At 21.6% G+C, this 17,791-nt stretch overlaps 1 protein-coding gene across 4 annotated transcripts in view; it reads left to right on the top strand.

The window, feature by feature from the left end:
- LOC107993170 (CCR4-NOT transcription complex subunit 6) overlaps positions 1–17,791 on the top strand; it is a 587,279-nt gene that overhangs the window by 384,496 nt on the left and 184,992 nt on the right. The gene's annotated exons all lie outside the window — the stretch shown is intronic.

The raw sequence follows: 17,791 nt of genomic DNA, 5'->3' as shown, positions 1-17,791 counted from the left end.
TTACCTATTTGTTTTTGCAGTTTTTATTTTTAAATATCCATTTATGTTTCCAAAATATGTATCTTCATCTTGTGTATGACTTATATGTATAAAATACTATATATGGAAATCTATATTTCAATAAAAAATAATATAGAAAATTATTTTAAATAAATTTTAAATAACAAAATAATATAGGAAAAAATTATTTATATGTTTAAATAAATTGATATATATATTGATTACAATGATATGTAGCTAAGAAATAATATAAATAAAAGATTATTATTTTTCAAATAATTTATTTGAATAATATCAAGTCTGTAGTATAAATCCATAGACAGAAAATGATGGAAAAAATTTCAGATGATTTTTAGTTAGTTATTATAAATCATTTCAATGTATTAAATATTAATATTATAGAATTTTTTAATAAAATATTAAAGTAAGAGAATATGAAAATTTATAAATATTTTTTTAAAAATATTTTATGTATGACATATTAATTATGTATGATATATTAATAAAAATATGACATATAAGAAATCTATATTGATAAATAAGAAAAAGGATATTTTATTTGAAATAAAAATCATAAAAGAACAAATAATTATTTTGAATAAAATAAAAAACAAAAATATTTGCAAATTGATTTTAAAATATTATTAGCATTCATTTATAAAAGTAAATTATTTCATAATATTTATTTACCAAATGCTTTATTATTTCAAATAATAAATGAAAAATAACAAATAATAAAGTTTTTTGTATATATGGAATATGTATTAAATCAGGAATAGGTATTACATCTTGGATCACGAAGTATATAAGGAAAATATAAAGAAAATATAGAATGAAAAAGTATAAAATGAAAAGTAACAGATATATTTACTTACAATTAATTAAAGACAGACTACTAAAAAAATAGCTCAGAATAAAAATTTCATTTCATTTAGAAAAATTATTCTAACATAGAATATTTTATATTTTTATATTTTTCTAGTAAAATTTTAAAATTTATTTTTTAAATACTTTCTTATTCATTGATATTATTATAAAATGAAATAATAAATAAAAAATAAAATTTTTATTTGATTTATTATGTAAATGAAAATTTATCTCAGTAATCTAATCCTAGTTCATGTAATTGTGATAATCAATTTTAAAAAAAAGAAAAGTTTCATATGATAATTTATTATTATTACTGCAAACTCAATTTTTTTTTCAATCTAAATAATAATGTTATAAAAATTTTTTATTTTCATTATTTATTTTTTAAGTCTCATTATTTATAAGTTTCATTATATTCATATATGAGTTAAAATTTTATAATCGATATATTTCAAAATAATCATAATGAATATTAATTGAAAAATAATATGAATAAAAATTTTCTTGATTAAATCATACATTGAATATAATTTTTATAATATACATTAATATGATATTCTTAATTTTACCTAACTAATTTATAAATTTTACATTTATTATTCATTTTGAATTATGAATATGTACTATTATTATTGTATAAAATGTAATCATTATTATTATTTATCAACGATATTCTTAATAATATTACAATTAATTGCGAATAGTTTTAATAAAATTTGATCTATTTATTTTTGTCTTTAATGTATCGATCGAAACAATGAAACTTTTCGAAATTGTGAAAAAAATTTTATATATTACGCAACCTGTGTTTCCAACTTTCTAAATGATCAACCGTAAGCTATTGTATCTTTCTTTCAGTTCGAACGAGCAGATTATTCCTGGACGAAAATAGTTCAAATGGAAAGCTTGTGTTACTTTCAGAGACGAAGTTTAAACTAATCGTAAATACACGATCCATTTGTGCATTGACTACTTCTCTTCGAAGAAATTCAGTACAGTTAGTCATTCGAATTCGATGGAAAACACGCTAATTGTTTGAAGCAATTTCAATTACTAATCGTATGATTTTCATCACATAAACTTACTATTGAAAATGAAAATTATTTTTAATTATTTTAATAAAAAATTTAATAAAAATTTTAATTATATTTAAACATAATATAATATAAATTATATATAATAAATTAAATATAAATTATATATAAAATAATAAAATTATTAATGATTTATTATTATTGATTACTATTACCTTTTTAAAGTAAATTTTGATTTGATAAATTATTGATTACTATTACCTTTTAAAGTAAATTGAAATAAATAATGATTTACATCAAATTATATTTAAAAAATGATTTGAGGATTGATATCATCCTTAAAATGATATTTAAAAAAAAGTTATATATAAGATATATATGTGATTGTATCCACAATTGTGAGTACAATTGCAAAGTTTAACTAAACAAAGTTTAATTAAAAATAAAAAATTAACATTTCTTTAAAAATAAAAATATTCGAATACTTTTCTGATCTGATCTGAATTATATATATAATATTCCATGAATATTGTATTGCGATTTATTTGTTTTTTGTGTATTTTTTTATTCGTTACATCCTTGAAAATTTCAATTAAGGACACAATTTAAAATTTTATGTTGAATATATAAAATAATTGAATATAAATTTTTTTTAATAAAAGAAAGTTTATTATAAACAGTTCTAAAGTTAATTTACAAAAAATTAACAAACATCTCTTTTGTTAATTAGAAATTGATATGACAATATAGATGAAAATGAAGGAAACCTAGCTTGGTTCATAGTATGTCGATGGTTTATTATCGAGAATTTCTACAGCTTCTCATAAAGTTTAATTGGCTTGCTCAGAAATTTGATATCTTTTAAATTATGAATATGAAATATGAAATCTATTTTCAATCACTTATATCTATGTGGAAATATCAAAGAAATGTTTGTTTTATAAATAATTCTGTAGTATATTATAAATAATTTAGTTAATCAAAATAGTATTTATTTGTTTTTTATGTAATGTTAATATATTCATGAGATTTTGAAATTCTATAATTTAAATTCTATAATTAAAAACAAACACAAAAGTTAATATATAAAAATGTTAGTTATAAGTAATGTTAATTATTAATTGAAATTTTTGAGAAAATAAAATATTGATAGAATAAGAGAATCCGATCTTTATCACACCAATTATTTATCAAAATTTTTCCATCTTGCTTTATCTAATACCAATTTAAATATAATTATAATTAATAAATAATTATAATTTAATAAATAATCTAAAATATTGTTATTTATATTAATATTCTGTATAATTTTTGTGTATTTTTATAATATTTATATCATAGATTTGATATTTATGCAATATATGAAGGAAAATTGTTATGTTTGTAAATTTCTGTATTGAATTATGTAATGACTATAGTTTTTCAGAATTTTATTTTGAATTTTTTTTTTTAATTTGAATATTAATTTCATTATTTTTATAATTTATAAAAAAAATTATTAACATTTCTGAATTAATATAATTCTTTATGATTAAATTACAATTATTATTCATTGGATTATAATATGGATTTTATAAAAGATCTTTCAAATAAATAAATCTAATCTTCTAATTTGAAATTTTAACATGATATCCTTATGTATTCATATGGAGAGCAGAAAGATTAAAAATCATAATTTATATCGATGTAAACTATTCGAGAAAATCTTAGTAATGCAAATGATTAACGTGACTTAATCACCAATAGATTGTAAACGTTTACAGAAAGAAAATTTTTTTAGTGAAGGGCTATAGAAAAACATAATAAACTAACTTTGTTAAAATTATGCCAGACACGTTTGAAGGTAGTACGGTTTCAAAGTAATCTTCCTAACTAACTTTTCTATACAGTACGTATCCCGTATGCAAGTAGATTGTATCCAAGTTTCGTACTTCGTTACGAACTTCCATGTTCCTCTTTCCAAAGACGTTCGGCTTTGTTTTCAGTTAACTTGCGGAGTAACCACCAAAACTTTATACTATGTTACGCTTAAGTAGTTGCTGACGCGATGTAAACTTCCAGAGGCACAGTCATTTCCTTTATTTCAATTAAAATTATTAAATCTGTATTGTCAATGATACTGAAAAATCACTCGACCGCAATAAGTTTCGATTAATGCTAATCTATAGAAAATCTCCTTATTGAGAAAATATAAGACTTCATTAAGAATTGATAGCAATAACTTTTAATAATAATAAAGAAGAAAAAATCAAATATTTGAAGCACAAGTTTTAGAGATAATTTATATTTTAATTCTATAAATCGGTTTCTTTCAATTCTTTTTTTTTTTAATTATTTTATTTAAAATAAAAAAATTTAGAGACGAATTATGTGCATATAATTTCGTTGATTCTTCATACAAATTTCTTCAAAGTATTTTTAATTATTGATACCATTTATTAGATATTATAATCTATTATTATTTGTCTATTATTTGTCAATCTGATTATTGAAACAAGTCATTGTGATATTATATACTATTAACTTCGTAAATATTTATTTGAATATAATTGAATATAATTTTCGGATAATAAAATATTTATAGAAACTGCTACATATTTATAAACGATAAATAATTAAAATTAGAATTTATTTTAATCTAATATTTTTATCTTCTTAACAAAATTCTAATTGTTTTAAATAAAAATCATAATCTATAATAGAAAATATATAAACTTAATTTCTTTATGAGAAAGAAGTGTATAATTCGAAAATAAATCAAATAATATACAAAGTTAAAAATTTGCTATAAATATATAAGATAGATAAAATATTTTTTTATAATGTGTATTTACTGTTAAATAAGTATTTGTTGATATATTACTGATATGATCGTATATTATTATGTATTATTCGACTATATTCAATAATTTTTACTTTGAAGAATTGAAATTAAATAAATATAACTTGTCTTTATTTAATTGGGGTCATAATTCATGCCACAAATATGAATGTAAAAAAATATGTCTGAAATAACAGACATCGGTTTATAAAAGATATATATGATTGGCTGACGATCTCTGTTAATCTTGCATATATAGCTTTATGCTTGTATAACAATGTATACTAGATAAATATTTCATAAAGATTGTAGCACTTATAATACTTATTCTACTATAATATATTTATGGCATGACACATTACAGAAGAAATATTGAAAAATTGTAGAAATGAGAAATGAAAATATATAACGATGGATTATGTAATATTTTTCAAGTGTCAATAAAATAATTCTTTATAGCCAAACATTTTTTATACTTTTTTTTATACTTTCTGTTGGTATGTCATTACTCATTTATATCTACAATTTTTATTATTTCTTTTTCTTTGTTATTATTGTTTTCAAAAAACTTGAAATATTTCTGGAATAGACACATTGAATTTTATATTATTCTATTATATCTTCATTATAATAATTTATATAATAATTTATCCAGAAAAATATTTAAAAGATTTATAATAAAAATAAAAATATCTTCAAAGGGATTCAAAAAGTGAAATTTTGTTATGCATATTGAATATTAAGATTAGACGATGAAAATTCAAGAAATATTAAATTTTTTATTATTTAAAATTTAATAACTCGAAAAAAAAGATTGTACAAATTTTGAGAGATCTATTATTCTACATTTATCTATATATTAATTAATAGAGATAAAAAAAATAATAAAAATATCACAAGTTAGACCAAATGCTTATATCGTCCTGAATATATTCACGAATTAAATAAAATTTTCGCTTAAATCAGATATAACGATAACCATTATCTCCTGGATAGAACGCACTAATGGATTAAAGAAGAGAAAATAAAAGATTCGCATCTCGAAGTGACCAGCATGCCTTCAGCATCCTCGAAGAAAGTCCTCCAGAAGAATTTCAGCTACTAATGGTCAAGGTTACCGGTGTGTTTATGAACAAATTCATTTACGCTATGCCGCTTCGTAACATAAATACATTCTGTGCCGACCTACCAGAACCGACTACTCGTCGGACGTTGTCGTTAACGGGTTGAAAATTTATGGAATTTACGTACGAAAGATAAACAAGGAGGTCCCTTTACGAGCGATGCGGTTTTCAAGCAACATTGTATAGTCTGGCTTCGCAAAAATGCGTACTCGTTATCGCCATTTTCCTTGATGGCTGCATCTTAATAGCCGTTGCGGATTACGTTGCGTATTTTCAATGTGAAAGTTTCATACGGTTTAATATGACCTGTTCTTCGTCTTTTCCTCGTTTTAACTCGTCGGGACTATGAAGTTTCTGCTGTCCGTTTCGTTGGTATTCCTGGTACGTATGATATTACACATATCTAGGAGAAGACTTTTGCTGTCGCTTCCTCGACCGTGAAAATTCAAGTAACGCGGGAAACTTGTTTCTCAGTTTTGGTATTTTGTCTATTTGTTGATGTAATCTCTAATTTTCTAAGTAGACAATCTTGAAGAATAATAATAGAAATTTTTACATTAATTTGTTTAATACGTTAAATATTTGTTTAAAAATATTATAATTTTTATTTCATGCTCGCTTAATATAAATATACTCATAAAAATTCAAAATAAAAAAATATGTGATATAATTTATGGCAACTATTTTATTTTTCGTATATATTTGTATATTTTTCATATATATTTGTATATTTTTCATATAAACAAATTTAACGAATAATTTAACGAATTTTAACGAATTTTTTATTATATTACCAAATTTAATATATATATGAATAATTCGTAGAAAAAAATATAAACTTTTGATGTTATTATGTATTCTTCCTATTATTAAGAAAAAAATAATTTATATGTGTTATTTAAAATAAATAGATACGATATATATGAAATTTAAATATTTATTAAATTTTTTATATTATTAATTATTATATTGGTTATTATTTTTTATTATTATTATATTATTATTTATATTTATTATATAATATATATAATTATTATTTATATTCGTATGCATGTAAAATTTAAATACATTAGTTTTGAGAAATATTGAAAATCATAAAACGTCTTATAATTTTATCATGGAGTGTACTATGTATGTTTTTATTTGTTTCCATATTAGATACGAAAATATATATATTATTCAAATATTCAGATATTCATCAAGTTATTCTATAATGCAAATTTCTATATTATTTGAATTAATTTGCATACTTACAAAATATTATCAATAACTAATTTATTTATATTTTTATATTATAAAGAATACAACATTTAAATAAAGCTTTTCAATTGAATATTTCAAATATATTAAATTTATATTAGAATAGAATATATATTTTATAATAACGAAAGGAAAGAATCGTTTTAGCAATTTAATCATAATTATATACACAAAGTAATAATGAATAAAATTTTTACTGCAATATTCGAATACTAATTAAGGTAGTTCCAAACTTGCAATGTTTCTACTTTGATAGAATATCATAACTCTACTTTTATATCAGATTAAAGATAAGACAAATTGTATAAGTCATATAAACAATATAATGTTATAATTAATTAATAGTGATTTTATCCCTTTATAAGATATAATTACAAATTATAAAAATCATATTCAAACATAAAAATAAGTGATACTTTATTATATTTACAAATAATAATTTTTTCCTGCAATTAAATACAATCACAAAATTATTTGTAAAATTATTAATATAGATTTTCGTTCATTATATTAATATCGAATTCTTGATGCTTTTGAAATTTAATGATATTTTGCGAAACCTGTTAGTTCATTATGTTCAAATTATTTTCTCAGAAATATATATAATTTTTCATAATTTCATGTGATATATATATATATATATATATATATATATATATATATATATACATATGTATTATTTATTCAATAAATAGAAAAATTATTATTAGTTCACAAAAGATGATATTAAATATAATTATATTCCGTGATAATTCAAACCATGATATAATAATATTAAAATTGATTAAAATATATAATACATATTAATTTTTTAAATTTATTCATTATATTATTTCTTCTTTTATAATGTTATAATTATTACTGTATTTGAGTATTGTATAGAAGAATATATTTAGAAAAAAAGAAAATGAAAGTTGTACATGACTATTTTCATACAAAGATATTTAGATGTGTATATTTAATTTGATCAGATCTTGAGCAAAATTTTTGAGTTGTTAAAGAAAGACATGGATAAAAATTTTGAAGAAAAAGTAAAAAATTTCTAAATAAAAATAAATTATTTAATTTAAAAAAATATTTCTAACAAATATCATTTTACATAAATATGTAGGATACATAATATATAGGATATTAAACAAATTTAAAAATAAATAATAAAAGTAAATATTTTGAAAAAATATTTAAGATTAAAATTAAACTTTAAAATTAATTTAAAATTTAAAATTAAAATTAAAATTTTAAGATTTTAAAAGTTGTATTGAATGTCATGATTTATTTAATCTTGAATGAAGAAATCAAGGTTACATTAAAGTCAATATAATTTTTTTAAATGAATTATTTTTTTGTATCGCAATATCGTCTTTCAAAACACTGGATGATGACCTATTTTTATTGAAAATTACCTAAATTATGAGCTTTAAAATTTACGATATCACTAGCATTAGCATTATCCAGAGTATAAATTACATGATCGAATTTTATATTCTTTTATGCGTGTGTGTGTGCATACTTTTGTGCGTGAGATTTTGGAAATTCATGAATGCAAAAGAATTACGGCAGGAATTGTAAAGGTAATTTTTGATGATAGAGAATTTCCGTGATCATCATCTGGATGATGAATTTTTTCCTTTACAACATTAAAAAACAAAATGTATTTTGATCCACCAACGATGCAGAAAATATGAAACAAAGAATTCAATAAATTTGCACTACATTTATCTATTTCAGAAATAATTGAAAATGATGATTTCATCAATAATAAATAGATTGTATTGTATAACATTTTTTGCTTTAGATTCATCAGATTAATAAATTCTTTGATACCTTTAACATTTAATACATTGTATATACATATATAAATGTACATATATAAATACACAATCAAGGATACATATATAAATATACATATCAAGTATAAGATTTCTAAGTGCAAAATTTCTTCAAATTAGATAAGATTTATTTAATCAAACGAACGAAAGAAAGAAACGCAAAAAGCATAGAAAATAATGAATTAGAATTCACTCGAACTTACCCATCTGAAACAAATAAAAGAAGAAAGTAATCTATGCGTTTAGTGCAAAGCAACGGCAGAGGTAATTGTAGAGAGAATGGCGGAAGCAATTAGTAGGATGAACAAATCAACGAGAACCGCAAACGGATTCAGTTTGCTCGAAGCAAAAAAAAAAGAGCAAACGTCCTTGTTCAAACGCGGCTGGCATACCATTACTGTCAAGCATCATTTTTAAACTTTCATCGCGTGGTTTGCAAGATCAAAGCTATTATTCGTGAAAGCCAATTTAGCGGGAATTAACCAACTAATCTATATACGTTCTGTCTCAAATTGAATAAACCGCCCGTTGTTTACGGCAACGTGATAAATGAAAGCTGTTTAAAAAAATACGTCTGTGGGAGTGTGCAATGTGAATTGTTACACGACAGGTGCCTCGTCACTCGACGAAATATATCGTCGACGATTCGTTTGGTGATCATTATAAACGAGGACAATACCGTCCCTCGATAATGCACAAAGATTCCTCGTGGATCTATGTCAGTGGTGATAGATGCCACGGTATCAAACTTCCTGGTAATCTCGATACTACATCGATTCGATGCTGGCAGCTACACATACTATATATATTTGTCTCTCCACAGAGAGAAATATACATTTTTGTTTTTATCGTATGCTTGTTGTTTGATTTGTCGGTCTTGATGTAGATACGATTTTATATACGATTCAACGATTGGTTACACTCATTGATAATACCTCGCAGATCCTATTACCGTAATGTAAATTCGTGAGCGTATTACGATAATAACGGTTAGAAGAAACATGATATTTATTTTCCGTTATTTTTAATTCATCGATGGCAATAATGTAATGACAGCAGAAAATAATACAGAGTGATAAAAAGACAAAATTACTCTTTGAATTTAATGATTTATTTGATATTGTGTATATCTAGTTATCATTAAATTATATAAATATAAATTAATTATATATTTTATAATACTATTTATAATTATAATATATTTTCGAGATCTCATAGCTGAAGAATTATTTAATTCTATTTTTCTATTTTTTTGGTAGTTTTTATTTATTATATAGTTATAATTTAATATAATACAATTATAATATAGATATATTATTATAGGTACTATATCTTAATATATTTCCTCTTATTATTTCTTGATAATATCTTTGGAACAATTTTAGTGCCAAACAACATGATTGCTTTGAATCTTGTATGTACAATTCTACTTCTCATCAATTTCTGTAATCTTCCTGATAATTTGATCTTTGTCCGTGAATCTTGTTGTAAAATCTTCTCCCTTTGTAATACCTTGCAATTTGCCTCAAAATCTTATTGGATCTGCAAATTTGCATCCATTTTCACGATACTCATGCGCACATAATAGGGATGCTGAATCCATATTGCTAAGAATTAATCGAGATACTCCAAAGGAAGTTTGGAAATGAAATCCATTCTAGTGGATTTGTATAAGGAGCATCTGAAGAATTCTATTATTGCGTTAATACGAAAATTGATAATCAAAATAGATAATCAAAAATTCATTTATATTTTCGTCACAAAGAGCAAAAAAAATGATCTTATTCTTATTCTCATTATTTACTGATTTAACCATTCAAATAAATCAATTAATATTATGTTAATAAAAAAAAAATAGGAATTTATATTTTTGTTATTTAATTATTCAAAATAATATTATAATATTAATATTAAAAATCGACTACAAAAAATTATAAAATTTAAATATAAAATAATAAAATGATAAAATCATTTTTTATTTATATTAAACACAATTTATATTTTAAAGTCAATCATTGATTATAGATTGTGTAAAGAATTAATATATTTATAATGTTATAGAAAAGTAAAAAACAAGTTGATTATAAAATTCATAACTATTTGAAATATTCCAACAAAATATTGTCAAAATTAAAAAATAGTATTTTCTTATTTCGATTATTTTTCTTTGATTTTGTTTTTCATTACATCAAAAATAATTGATTATGAGATACATTGCAAAATTAATAAAATGTATGTCATAATGATTTCAATCTTCTCTATGGTTTTATTTATATACGTGATACACGATGAAGTTTTTTTACGCGAAAAATTATGAATAATAACATTACCATGTATAAATAGTATAATTATTCTTTTCGCTTTTTTTGCTATAATCTTTCATTATTATCTCATTTTTCCATTCATTGCATTCAATGTATTGTATTCTTTAATGGACTGACCGCTTTCAAGAACGCTCTTATCCTTTCACGCGTAGTCAATACGCTCATTCAATATCAACTTTCAATCAGCCTAATGCTTATACGCTTTACTCGTATTGATATTTTTTTCACATTTTATTCACATTTAACATATTTTTTTTATACATTTATTACTTTTAATGATTGCGATAAAAAATAACGTATAAAACAAATAAGATTTAAAACATGCATTTTCAATTATCTTAATCTTGATATATATTATCAAGATTATTTTCTTCCAGAATGAATTTCATAAGATTTCAGTTGCTTGTTATTACATAAAAAATAATTCCAAAACTTTTATAAGTAAAATAGAGCATAAGTTCTTTTGCTCTATTAAAATATGTATATATATAAAAACTACTTCGAAAATTTTGCTTTACTTCGAAAATACGTTGGAACTATTTTCAAAAAATAAAATAGAAAATTCGAGGGAGACAGAACTTTGATAGAACATTTTTTATATAAAATGATAAAATATGATCAAAATTATTTTATTCATTATTTTGAAAAAATATAAATATGAAAATTCTATAAAAATATAGAAGATTTATATAATGAAAAAACAAAAAAGGAATAATCTAATGCAAATAACTTGAGAAAGGAATACAATGTAACGCAGACAAACGAGCATATTAATCATTAGGTTCAGAAAAATTACTCGACTAATAGGTCCAAGTTGCTCGTTAAGCAGAATCAATTAATTAAAAGGAAGCACGACTCGTTTCCGACAGATATGAGAAGATTGCATGAAGTGCGCTTTGAAACATATAGAAGTTCATTTACAGGTACCACCTGTCATGTTGGCCAAGTTCACTTGGCTCATGTTAATAATCTACGGAAGCATGCACTATCGTTGAAACGAATTCCAACTATGGATCGCTAATTTAAATATTAAGCCATGCAAAGCCATGTTAATAATACTGGTACAGTTACTAGGCTTGTTTATGTATGTACATAAATGCAACCTATCTTTTTCTCTCCTTTTATCCAACCACCTTTGGCATTACTATACCGCACGTGCGACACGAGTAACGAAATGCAGCCGTTTATTTCTTTACTTATCTTAGTTAGCCGCTGGCAAAACTTTTACTATGTTCGTGCTATATAGAGGGAAGTTACGTGTATTTTGTATAAAACGAAAAATACAGTATTTTATGTTATCTAATGTAATGTATCGTGCAGCTACATAGTTCCTTTCCTGTTAAAAAGAGAAGTTTGACGACAGCTTGAAGATTTGGAAAAAATTTGAAACTTTTCGAAAATTTAATTCGAATGATAAAAATTATTTACAAAAAATTATTATTTAACTTAAATTATTTAAATATTAAATTATTTAACTTTACAAGAAATTATTAATAGAATTGTTAAAAGAGATTTATTTAAAAAAAAGATATTCATAAGATATTATTGAAATGAATATTTATTAGAAAAAAATTAAATTAAAAGATATAGTTTTTTTTTATATTGTAATATAATATAATTACAAAGAATATTTTAAAAAATATTATTTTTTTCAGAATTTATTTATATCATTCATTTTGTTTTAATTTATGTAATTCAAACAGATGATTTTTCAAAAATTTCTTGCAAGCTACTAAAAAAGATATATAAAAGATATTTAAAAGATTAAAAAATCTTTAAAAAATAGAGAATGATGAATTTTGAAAAAATAATTTTTTAAAAATTCTTTATCTATATTATGTATAACAATTATAATAATTATAGTATAATTTGGAGTTCGTTTTTTTTCTAAGTTATTTCATTAAGTCATTCATTATTTTTATAATTTATTTTTTTAATTCTTAAAATATGTTCTTTTAATTATCAAATCATTGGATGTTACTTATACATAAAATATAAAAAAAAATTTTGCATGTGTTTAACTAATTTAATTGGCTAAAATTATCCAATAAATAAATCTAGTAAACAAATAAATCTGTGAATTTTTTTTTTTTGATACAAAATAAACTTTCTTTGTTTTTTGTTTTGTATCAAAAAAATTTCTTTGTTTTGTATCAAAAAAATTTCTTTGTTTTGTATCAAAAAAATTTCTTTGTTTTGTTGTTGTTTTCACATAACACAAAATATTACTTTTTTTATAATATATTATTTTATTTAATATAATTATATATATATTTATTTAAATATATTTATTATAATATATAATTATATTAAAATTATAAATTAATAAATATATAAATACATAATAAGTACATAAATGATTATGTGCTATTTTATTTTTCATTGAAAAAATTATTTTTCACATTGAAAAAAATAAAAATGAAAATATTTTATTAATTAATATAAATATAAATATAAATATTTTCAATTATTAATTATTTTCAATTAAAAATTATCAATTAATTATTAATTGTTCATTATTTCATCTTTAATATAAGAAATGTTGAATTAAATTTAGTTTGTATAACAATTTTTATAAATCAAAAAATTTTTATTCGCTTTTATTTTATTTATTATAAATATAAATATATATAATTATTAATATCATACGTAGGATTTTAAATTAAATTGTATATATTTTTTAAATATAATTGAAACAAATTATAACAAATTTAAAAATTGTACATATAATTTAAGAAATAACTTGATCCAACAAAATGTTCACGTTAGATAAAGGGTATAATATATGTAAGTAGATCAGCTTAATATTAATAAACACTGGTCGCATTCGTATTTTAATTTGAATAAAATTATCTATATCGTTGATAAAAAAGAATTATAACATAATATGACTTCTAATAAAAATCTACTTTTATTTATTCGTTATGTAGCAATTAAATGGATGTTTATGATTACATATTGCATTACCATATTTATATATGTCTACATTTAATGCCATATTAAGTGGATTTTATCGTTAGTGTAAAGTACATAAATACCAGTAGCTATTGATATTAAATAAATAATCCTTTCGTTTCTGATCATGTTGTAATATCTATGAAATATTGATCCAATCAATGAAATTATTTATTTCGCTTTTGCGACGAATGATTACCACGTCGTTTATACATTAAAACAATTTTTACGCACCTCTGATTTAAATATCATACGCATTAAGCTAAAATATTCATTTAGTAATATATTCATTACTAGCATATCGACATTGCAATGCGTTATTCAACTTGGCAATTATCATGAAATATTTTAAATAAATAATATAATATTTTTTTACGTGAATAATAATCCATTAATTAAATGTAACACAATTAAAAAAATAAATTTTTTTTAATTACAATTTATGTATTTAAAATGTATTGTATAAAATGAATTTGTAATGTACCTAATGATTCATTTAAATGCTGTTATTAAGATAAAATGGTTTGATTTTATTTTTAACATATTAACGAAAATTTTTAATATAGCGTAGATAATTATGAAGTCTCAGAAAGTCAATTTTAATAATTTTGATTTTAGTATAAATTTTCAGAAAATAGTTGGTCTTAGTTTTTAATATATTAACAAAAATATTTTTAATATAGCGTAGATAATAATTATGAAGTTTCAGGAATTCAATTTCAATAATTTTGATTTTAATATATATATACAACTTTCGGAAAGTTTTAGTTGTTGCTCATTATTCATTAGAAAGTTATTAAAAAGAGAAATTTTTTTTGATTTTGATTTTGATTACGCTGATTATGATATAACGAATATTTCATAAAAAAATGAAATTAAAAAAATTTGACTTTTTCTATAATTGAGATATGTTCAATAAAATGATTTCACATTAAAAAGCATGAATGAAAATTGAATTCAATACTTAAACTTTGAAGAATCAGTTCATATGACTATGTTGATATTTCGAAATGTTCCAACGATAATATTTGTGATTATTACAAATTATATTAAAATTATTACAGTTATTAACTTTTACTATACTAAATTACATTACTAATTTTAACTATGCCATTTTATGATTTCTCAAAATTATATATCAAAATTTCATATTAATTTAAGTTAATTATCACGATAATATGGAATATTTCGTTTCAATGTTTAATATTATTAATTTCTAAATAAAGGAGAATAAAAAGAATAAAGTATTTTTTTCTATTTATTAAAAAAAAAAACTAAAGCATTTGACATTACCAGAATTCTTTTTATATTCAATTATAGATAATTTAAATATTAAAAATAGATTTCAAGATCATTAAAATTTTTGAATAAAAAACAACTTTTCTATAAGTACATCTTCAATCTTAACACAATTGTTTTCATTTTAGCATTATCTCCTTTTATATTTAATTACTTTCATATCATCATGTATTAATTGTACATTTAGATACATAAACTCATATTTTCATTATTATAAATATATTAAGATCATTGAAATTTTAATAACTTTTTAACAAGTTTATCTTGAATCTTAACAAATATATTATATTTATTTTTTCGGCGTAAACGATCAACAATTATTCTCATAATATACCATCATTTCGTATATCTTTATTTCACTGTATTTAAAAATGTATTTAAAAAACTATATATAAAGCAACACGTTTCCGGGAGTCAAAATAAAAATGCATTAAGCGGCGATCGCAGATGAAAAACCGATTTCTTCCGTCACATTGCAGCATGCGCTGTGAAACGCATGGTCAAAGAGTTTCATCTTATCTGATTCAAGATGGACGTATCGACGGGGATTGTGAGACGTAGACTTGATTGCCTGAGGATATGCGCGTTCCGCGGCGTTCAAGAGATACAGGGGAGTCTATGGACAGACTTAGCCGAGAGGACAAGGCAATTAATCTTAACGACACTGGCGTCGCGCATGGCTGCCGTTTGGCTATGTGACACTAATTAATCTAATATAGTATTGATATTATAATTAGGCCCTGGTCCTTTCCCGGTGATTCACGGAGCCTTTTCGTACCTTCTCTCGTCTCAGCCAAAATCGACTGCTTTACGGCTGCTACCTGCTGACTGATTTATTATTGGATCGTTTTTGCTTCCATGGGCCAATCAGAGGACGAGGAACGAGCCGAGAACAGACTCGTTGACAGTTTTCGAAGGACTGAAACGTATATTTTATCGGATCGATTTTCGTTACCGACTGAGTGAGTTATGAGAACATTCAATGGATAAAATTAACTAACTTTTCTTTAGAATTATACGATTTGCAGTGTATATATCCAATATATAGAGAATATAAGTTTTATTCATTATTTTTATTTATGTTTTATACATTAGTTTTCAATAATTGATATAAAATAATTCGTTATCATATAGACTTACTTACTGATAAAGTAATAGTTGTGATAATTATAAAATAATAATAAAAAAAGTAATAATAAAAAAAATAATAAAAAATAATTTTTAAATAATTTTTATGTTTATGAAGACTTTATTGTCTTCATTTATGAGTAAATTGGGATTCCGAAAAAGTATAAAAAAGAATACAATAGACATAAAAATATAAAAGAATAGTTCTAAAAAACATAAAAATCAATGAATAAATTGTATTTAATTTTTTTATAGAATATTTTTTATTTCAAACACTTAATTATTACGTCTGTGCATATGATTATCAATTAAATTTTATTCACTTTTTGCTGCCTTTTCATATTATATTCATTCATATCTCTAGAAAATGAATGATTATAATGGAAATATCTTTCTTCAATAGAACTGAATTCAAACAGAAATTTTAAAAATAAGTCATAAAAGAAATGAAAATTGAGATGAAAAATTTTGTGTAAAAAGAGAATTGAATGCATTTAATATTACAGAGTCAAACAAAATTTTTAGAACAATTTATTATATTAATTAATTATATGATCTTTTAATTTGTTATTGTATTTTGCAAAAATATAGAAGAACATATTATATATTATATATATTAGGAAAGAATCTGTTTAATCTCAATTTAATCTCAACGATTTATCTGTTTATTTTATTTATTTTCTATTATCTATATATTTGTTCCGTATATTAATATAATTAAAATTACATGCATTGATACATTTGTTTTTATCGATTGAATCTTTGATTGTAACATTGAACATTGTAATAATTGTACTGATAATTTGATTTAGAATATATTAATTTCGTTTAACAACAGCTAAAACATGAAACACAATTAGAAATTTCCTCTGCAATATTGGTGATGTAATATTGATGATGTAATATCGTTCCTGCATATCATGTTATTTTATGATCATGTTATAATAGTATATTTCATGTAATAAATAAATTAATATATTTAAATTAATACATTAATAAAAATAAAAAATTACACATTAATATATTTATTTTTAATTTAATATATAAATAAATATATTATCGATTTGAAAAAAAAGTAAGTGTTAATTTCTAGAAAAATTCTTAAAAAATTTTTTTCTAAAAAAATTTTGAACAATTATTTCTATTT

This window comes from Apis cerana, linkage group LG7, assembly GCF_029169275.1.
Source record: "Apis cerana isolate GH-2021 linkage group LG7, AcerK_1.0, whole genome shotgun sequence".
Taxonomy (NCBI): Eukaryota; Metazoa; Arthropoda; class Insecta; order Hymenoptera; family Apidae; genus Apis; species Apis cerana.
This window is presented reverse-complemented; position numbering and strand designations above follow the sequence as displayed.